The sequence below is a fragment of the Mustela nigripes genome, chromosome 14, assembly GCF_022355385.1.
Source record: "Mustela nigripes isolate SB6536 chromosome 14, MUSNIG.SB6536, whole genome shotgun sequence".
Classification (NCBI taxonomy): Eukaryota; Metazoa; Chordata; class Mammalia; order Carnivora; family Mustelidae; genus Mustela; species Mustela nigripes.
The window spans coordinates 57,992,370-58,000,423 of record NC_081570.1 but is presented as its reverse complement, the minus strand read 5'-3'; the positions used below and the strand labels follow the sequence as shown (position 1 = coordinate 58,000,423).

At 39.2% G+C, this 8,054-nt stretch overlaps 1 non-coding gene across 1 annotated transcript; it reads left to right on the top strand.

The window, feature by feature from the left end:
- The first annotated feature begins 6,562 nt into the window (after window positions 1-6,562).
- On the top strand, window positions 6,563-6,667 carry LOC132002330 (U6 spliceosomal RNA). Its single transcript, XR_009399826.1, has one exon. It is a non-coding gene; the product is annotated as a U6 spliceosomal RNA (small nuclear RNA).
- The last annotated feature ends 1,387 nt before the right edge of the window (window positions 6,668-8,054 follow it).

Below are 8,054 nucleotides of genomic sequence, written 5' to 3'. Positions count from 1 at the left end.
TGAAATGTAATAGATTATTTTACTTCTTCAAGAATCAATTTTCTTATATGACAACAGCAATTGCACTAATAGGTATTTACTCCAAAGATACAACTGTGATGATCTGATGGGGCACCTATACCCCAATGTTTACAACAATGTCCACAATACCCAAACAATGGAAAGTGCCCAGATGTCCATTTGCAAACACACGCAAATATAATGGAATATTACTCAGCCATCAAAAGGTGAAATCTTGCCATTTGCAATGATATGAATGGAACTAGAAGATATTACGCTAAGGGAAATAAATTAATCAGAGAAAGACAATTTTCGTATCATTTCACTCGTATGTGAAATTTAAGAAACAAAGCAGGAGTATAAGGGACGGGAGGGAAAAATAAAACAAGACAAAATCAGAGAGGGAAACAAACCGTAAGAGACTGTCAATCATAGGAAACAAACTAAGGGTTGCTGGAGAGGAGGGGTGGGGGATGGAGTAACTGGGTAATGGACATTAAGGTAGGCACATGATGTGATGAGCACTGGATATTATATAAGACTGATGAATCACTGCAGTCTAACTCTGAAACTAATGATATTAATTTAATTTAAATTTTAAAAAGTGTCAATTTTCTTATCTTCAAAATCTCACTAATGATAATCCCTAACTTGAGGGTTGCTGTAATGCTTAAATTAATGTTTAGGCAATATATGTAAAGTATTTAGCAAATTACCTAGCACAGAATGAGAACTGTACTACCTGATATATAGAAAGATTCTTTAAGAACGCATTTATTTTTAATGTATATTTTTATATATAATATTCAAGAAAGCTATCACATGCAAGCAGATTTCACCAGTTTTACCAGTTTGAATCATTTTCCTTGAAGATTCTAAATATTACAGCATTAGTCTAACTATTGATTTAATATGTTTTCCCCAGTTATGCCAGCATTTCTTTTAAACTTAAGAAGAATAAATGTGTACCCTGAAGAACAGCATAAGTTTTACTACGCTTTAACAACAATCTCGTTTATACATGGAGTTAACAAACCAAGTCTGCTTTGCTTTCAAGCGAAGGATGAGACTCTGAATGGCAGCATTGGATAAATGTGGAGTCAAATGTCTACTGAGGCCTAGAAATCAATCAACCGTATTTCTGTTACTGAGTAATACAGACAAGACGGAACATTCCTGTGTTCACAGGCCTCCCTTTAGGGTTCTTTTGAGCCTAGAGGAAAAGAGTACCATATTAGTCAGCATTTTTTTGAAATCTCAGAAATTGCCTTTTAGTAGAAGACTCTGTTCCCTCTAAAACCCTTTGCTAAGGGGGCCTGGGTGGCTCAGTTGGTTAAGCCACTGTCTTTGGCTCAAGTCACGATCTTGGAGTCCGGGAATCAAGTCCCGCATTGGGCTCCCTGCTCTGCGGGGAGTCTGCTTCTCCTTCTGACCTTCTCCCCTCTTGTGCTCTCTCTCACTCTTTCTCAAATAAATAAATAAAATCTTAAAAAAAGAAAGAAAGAAAGAAAGAATGAAAGAAAGAAAGAAAGAAAAGCGCTTTGCTAAATTTCTCCCAGCACTTGCAGGCAGAGGCAATCCCTGTGTTGTTTGCAGTTCTATTCCATCATATATGGAAAGTGCTCACCAGCCTCTTGGGTGAATGAACCAAACTCTAATCTTTTTATGGTGACAAGAGAAAAGCTGAAATATCCAAAATAGCAATTAAAGCTTGCACCATTAATTTAACAATAGATGACCTGTGTCAGTTTGAGTGAAGTAAGCGGTTATTTTTTATCTTGTTTCCCCTCTCAACAACAAGCATATAGATGCTTAACAAATGCCCACTAAACTAATATTTTCCATTTCCTTTTAACAATGACCAGCAATGTAAATTTCCTACTAATGTAATCGAAAGACATAGCTTGTTCTTGAAAATAAAATGACAGTATAATGAATTCATGAGATTGAAACTCTATAAAAACCACGAAATCAGAGTTAATTCTAATAAAAGAGGGAAAGTACAAGTGTTGAGTTGAGAAAGAATAAAATATTCTAATTCTAGATTAATACTAATTTTTCCTTAACTATGAGGCACGTTAAAGAGAGAAAATAATGAGCCCATCTGGTTTAAAGTTCAAAATGATTGTGTTAAATAAGAGTACCAGGATATTCTATGACTGCAAAACTCATTTGGTTACCTGTTACAGCACTCAGTGACAACCTATTTTGAGCAATTTGAACAAGGGAATTAAGGGTTTCATAGAGGAGAAAATGACAGCAATTGCAGCTATGTAAATGTAAGTAATTCAATAAAATACTATTCCTTCCCCAGAATTTATTAGCATATCAAATAGATGAAATCAGTCTATACAGAGACAATTCCCATTAGTAATTTCTCTGATAATAAAACAGATGGCATCATTGCAGATAATTTAAAGGCATGGCTCTTTAAAAAGACAAATATAGGGTACCTGGGTGGCTCAGTCAGTTAAGTGTCTGCCTTCGGCTCAGGTCATGATCCAAGGATCCAGGGATCAAGCCCCACATCTGGCTTCCTGTTCAGCAGGAAGCATCCTTCTCCCTTTCCCACTCCCTCTGCTTGTGTTCCCTCTCACTGTGTCTCTGTCAAATAAATAAATAAAATCTTAAAAAAAAAAAAAAAACAGCTGAGAACTTCTGAACAGAATAGATAGTTGTAAGGTGACCTTCTACAAAGCCCACAGCCGAACTCTTGCTCCCTTAACCAAGCTCCCTTGTCACTTCCACATACTGCACCCCTGACTAAGTTTTGGCCTGTTGGATATAAGTAATTTACTTGTAACTTGACAGCAACCTGACGTCTTCTTTGGAGCAATATCATGACTGCCATTCCTTTTATTGTTCAACTGTTTGTTTAAAGTTTGTTTGCTGGATAGTAATCTCTATAAGAACAGAGAATGTTTTTAAAGAACAGCAAGGTAGAATTTATTAAAAAGAACTATCTTGATAGTGCTAGGAACCACAGAAATGGGATTTTGTAGTGGGGAAGAATGATTGGACTCAACTCTAAGTACAACAAGAAAAACAGGGATTTATAGCAAAAGAGTGGGATGGGGGGTAGAAGGGAGTTAGTAAAATGGAAAATCAGACATAAGGGTGATTTTGGTTAAACTGACTTAATGGAATTCTTGCTGAATGTAGATCATGGTGATCAGACATTACCTGAGGGATGATGGGGGATGAGAGACCCAATCAGGTATTGATGGTAATCTGATATCAAGAATAGGGGATTCTGGTTAAACGGATTCAGAGTGTTCTTGCTAATACTGGACAATGCAGAGATCAATGCAAATTAAAAAGTCAAGGCCTGCTTGAAAAAGATCTCAAAACAACCCAGCAAGAATTTGATCAAGGGAAGAATCTTTGAAGAAAAAAGGTGGAGGGGCAAGAAACTTCGTCCCTGTGACTCCAGATCCTAGCAGAGTGCTTTCATATGGTAAATCTTCAACAAATATTTGTTAAATTAATTAGGATAATAGTGAAAAATGTTGGTCAAACACATTGATTTCTGTTTTAGTGAGATCAATGGTTAGATAGTCTTTCTAACAATAATTTGTCAACAAGTTCTATTATTACTTAAGATCACTCCTCTTTGGTAATAATAGAACAGCATAAAAGATCAAATCGGAGAAGAGATCAGTGCAATGAAAAGATCAAAAGTCTTTGAATCTTGGGGCAACTGGGTGGCTCAGTCAGTTAAGTATCTGCCTCTTGGTTTCAGCTCAGGTCATGACCTTAGGGACCTAAGATCAATCCCCATGTCAGGATCCAAGCTCAGTATGGAGTCTGCTTCTCTCCCGCTCTCTATCCCTCTGCCCATCCCCCAACACACACATGGTCTCTCTCTCTTTCTTGCTGTTTCTCTCTAAAATAAATAAATAAATAAAATCTTTAAAAAAATAAGTTTTTGAATTTTATAAGAACTTTTTAAAACCCAAGATAATACACTTAATATCTGTGTAACCTGAGGCAATTTATTAAACCATTCTGAGATTTCAGTTATCTGGAAATTTGTGGTTATATTAACTAGGTCACTTATCTGTAAGTTAGAAGAGGTAACAAGCTATTATCTATGGCCCAAATATAGCTTTATAATCTGTTCTTATAAAGCCTAGGAACAAAGAATGATTTTCACATATTTTAAATAGTTGCATAGAAAAAGGAAGAGGAGTGCAGACCACATGTGGCCCACAAAGCTTCAAATATTTACTATCTGGCCCTTTGAAAAAATAATCTTCTAATCCCTGAGTGATAGTTAAATTTATATGTCAGCTTGGCTGGGCCAAGGAATGCCCAGATTAAGCCTGATTTGGGGGTGTGTCTGTGAGCATGATCCTGGATAGGTCAGCATTTGATCTGGTGGAATCAGCAAAGTCGATTGCCTTCCCCAGTGTGTGTGGGCTTCATGCAATCCATTGACAGCCTTCAAAAAGAACAAAACAGAATATAAGAGCAAAGAAAGGAGATTGTTCCTTCTTGTTTCCTGCGTGCCAGGCTGTGAGCCAAGACATCCGTCTTCTTCTGGCCTTGGAATGGAATTTACACCATGTGCTCTCCTGGTTCTCAGGTCTTCAGACTTGGACTGGATTTATACCACCAGCCCTCCCAGGTCTCCAGCTGGCAAGTGGCAGATCTTGGGACTTCTCAGCCTCCATAATCATATGAGCTAATTCCTCAAAATAAACCTCTTGTATTGTATAAACCCTATTGGTTCTGTTTCTGTGAAGAACCTTGACAGAACCTTGACCCTTGAGGAGCCCTAATAATGGTAAAATGCTTGAGAATGGATACAGGTAGTTGAGGTAGGATAATGAAGGGACTGAGTCAAAAAAATTGCTTTCTATTAACCATTTTATTCGTTAGTGTAGAGGGGGAAAAAGCACCCAATAAGTCAATCATTACCAAGTGCCAGAAGATGTGTTGATTTTCCCCAGCAACAGAATCTCGTCTAGAAAAGCAGCTGCTGGATTCACTGCCAGATTAAGTTTACAATAATCCGCTTTCATCCTCCAAGATCTGCCTCTCTTCCAAACAGACGGAAACGGTGAATTGAATGGAGCTGTGGTAGAAATCATCATTCCTGCATCTTCCATGTCCTTACGGGCACTAGGCTCTGCAATCAAGTGAATGCTGTCATAGAACACTTTCGCGAATATAAATGCTTCCGGGTTTGCCTGAGACTTTCTTGGTTTGGGAATCCTAGGACTCCCCTCCATCCTGGACAAACCAGGGTGGTTGCTCCTCCTAATATAAGGACTATAACAAAGGGACTTGTTTCCTTGTAAGTGACCTGAAGAACTAGGGGAAAGAAAATTCGAAACTCAGAGTTTTAGGTTAACCACCCCAAGCCTTGGTCAGGATCTGAAACTGTATGACTGACTGCACTGCAAGGAACGTTTGCCTTACCTAGGGATTAGATTAAGTGTCTCCTGATGGCAATTTAAGTAACTATTTTGCCACTTCATGCCATGAAAAGCAAGTGCTCTTTTTATTTATTTATTTATTTTCAGCGTAACAGTATTCATTGTTTTTGCACCACACCCAGTGCTCCATGCAATATGTGCTCTCCCTAATACCCACCACCTTGTTCCCCCAACCTCCCACCCCCACCCCGCCCCTTCAAGACCCTCAGGTTGTTTTTCAGAGTCCATAGTCTCTCATGGTTCACCTCCCCTTCCAATTTCCCTCAACTCTCTTCTCCTCTCTATTTCCCCATATCCTCCATGTTATTTGTTATGCTCCACAAATAAGTGAAACCATGTGATAATTGACTCTCTCTGCCTGACTTATTTCACTCAGCATAATCTCTTCCAGTCCCGTCCATGTTGCTACAAAAGTTGGGTATTCATCCTTTCTAATGGAGGCATAATACTCCATAGTGTATATGGACCACATCTTCCTTATCCATTCATCAGTTGAAGGGCATCTTGGTTCCTTCCAGTTTGGCGACTGTGGCCATTGCTGCTATTAAACATTGGGGTACAGATGGCCCTTCTTTTCACTCCATCTGTATCTTTGGGGTAAATACCCAATAGTGCAATTGCAGGGTCATAGGGAAGCTCTATTTTTAATTTCTTGAGGAATCTCCACACTGTTCTCCAAAGTGGCTGTACCAACTTGCATTCCCACCTCTTTTTACCAACGGAAACAGCATTATTACTGCCTTTAAATCTAGTCATATCCAAGAATGAATTCCAGGAAATCTGTAGCTAATTCAGGATACCAATCCTTAAGGTTCTGTTCTTCTGGAACCACATCCAACCTCAGCTTCTATAATAGGCCTCAGCCAGAGGAAAAGGACTGCCATATGTGATACAGAAAAAGGAATTTATCAAGAGATTAGGCCTTACAGTACTCTGGGCGTCTGTGGTACTGTGTATCCTATTTGAAAGCACAAAACAAAATTCTACTACTTTTAAGAGTAAATTTAATCATTCCAGGTTAAACTCAGCCAATTTAGCATTTGTCATTTTCTGATTTTCTCAAAAAAAATGGCACATGAGTTCCCAAAGAAGGGTCATCATAAGAAGCAGAGGTGGGAGTGCTCTCTTCGGCCCCCATACATACTAAAATTGGAACCATACAGAGATTAGCATGGCTCCTGAGCGGGGATGACATGCAAACTCATGAAGCATTCTATATTTTTGCCCTGTGATGTGCCCTGGGTTTGTTTTCTAATAAAAGAAGAAAGTGAAAAGAAGGAGGAGGCGAAGGGGAAGAAGGAGGAGGAAAGGAGACGGGGAAGAAGAAGGGGGACGAGGAGAGGGGGGAGAAGGAGAAGAATGGGAAGAAGAGGAATGAGAAGTAGGAAAAGAAGAAGGAGCAGCCGCAGAAGCAGAAGCGGCAGCCGAGGTGCGCAAAGGGAGTTTGGAGATAGACTCTTCTCGCCTACGTATCCTGGGCCCTACACTCTGCTGCCATCTAGTGAGATTCCAATCCCACTCAAGGCTCAGATGTGTCCTCCATCCACATCGGCATTCACGGAGGCAGCCAACTTCCCACCTGGTCTTTGGTCTTATGGTCCACACCTCGTTCCTCTGTAGTGTCCTCCATCAGGAATTTGAAGACTTGCTCAGGTCTACCTAGCCTCAATCAATATCTCTCTCTTTCTCTCTCTCTCTCTCTTTCATTCTCTCTCACTTAACAGCTGCATTTGCCTTAAAAATACGGGGAAAAATTAGCACCACCCCAGTGCCACCAGGGTTCCATCAAACCCTCTGCCGTCAACACTTTTTTTTATGATCCTCCTGACATGGTGGTATAGGGCCTCTAGAATACTGTGAAGTGGCATTCTTGTGTGGTTCCAGACAGAAATGAGAGAGAAAACAGATGCTGATACTATGTGGGGAGTGGGGGATCCATCCCCCCTTCTTTATTGAGGACACAAGGCTCCTTCTCAGAGACCTTCACACCCATCCTACTCCATCCTTAACTTCCCCAACTCTTCTTCCTCTTCTAGCCCACAGAAGGTTCATCGTTCCTATTTTGCCTGAATTTATTTTTGTTTGTTTGTGCTGCATTTGTGTTTAAAACTTTAATAGAATAGTCTAAATAGTCCACACACGTTGAAAACCAGCATTATGTTACAAATGTTTATAATAAGGCAAAGCTGGAGCATTCTCTATCTGCCTGGTGATGACGTTGATGTTTTGCTAGTACCCTGCCTGAAGACTGTTATCAGACATTTCAACATCCTGCACATCAGTTGAGAAACAGACTGTACAAAATCCAGGGCTTTTAAAACAAAATAAAATAGTGGAGTTGAGAAATGGAAGTATTAATGATAAAAAAGAAATTAAATTTATGGTACAAAATTGGAAATTTATACTTTCTACTCTAGACTTCTCAACATGAGAAATCAGAAAAGCTAATAAAACATGTCCCTTTTGGTTTGATCCCATTTAATTTTTAACTGCAAAATGAAAACAATTCTTCTCCTTTAGTAGCTATTGACAAGAAGATTCAGATTTTCTGCACAGGCCACTAGCAATGATTAATAGATATTATTTCCTTTTGGATTAAGTTACCAGACC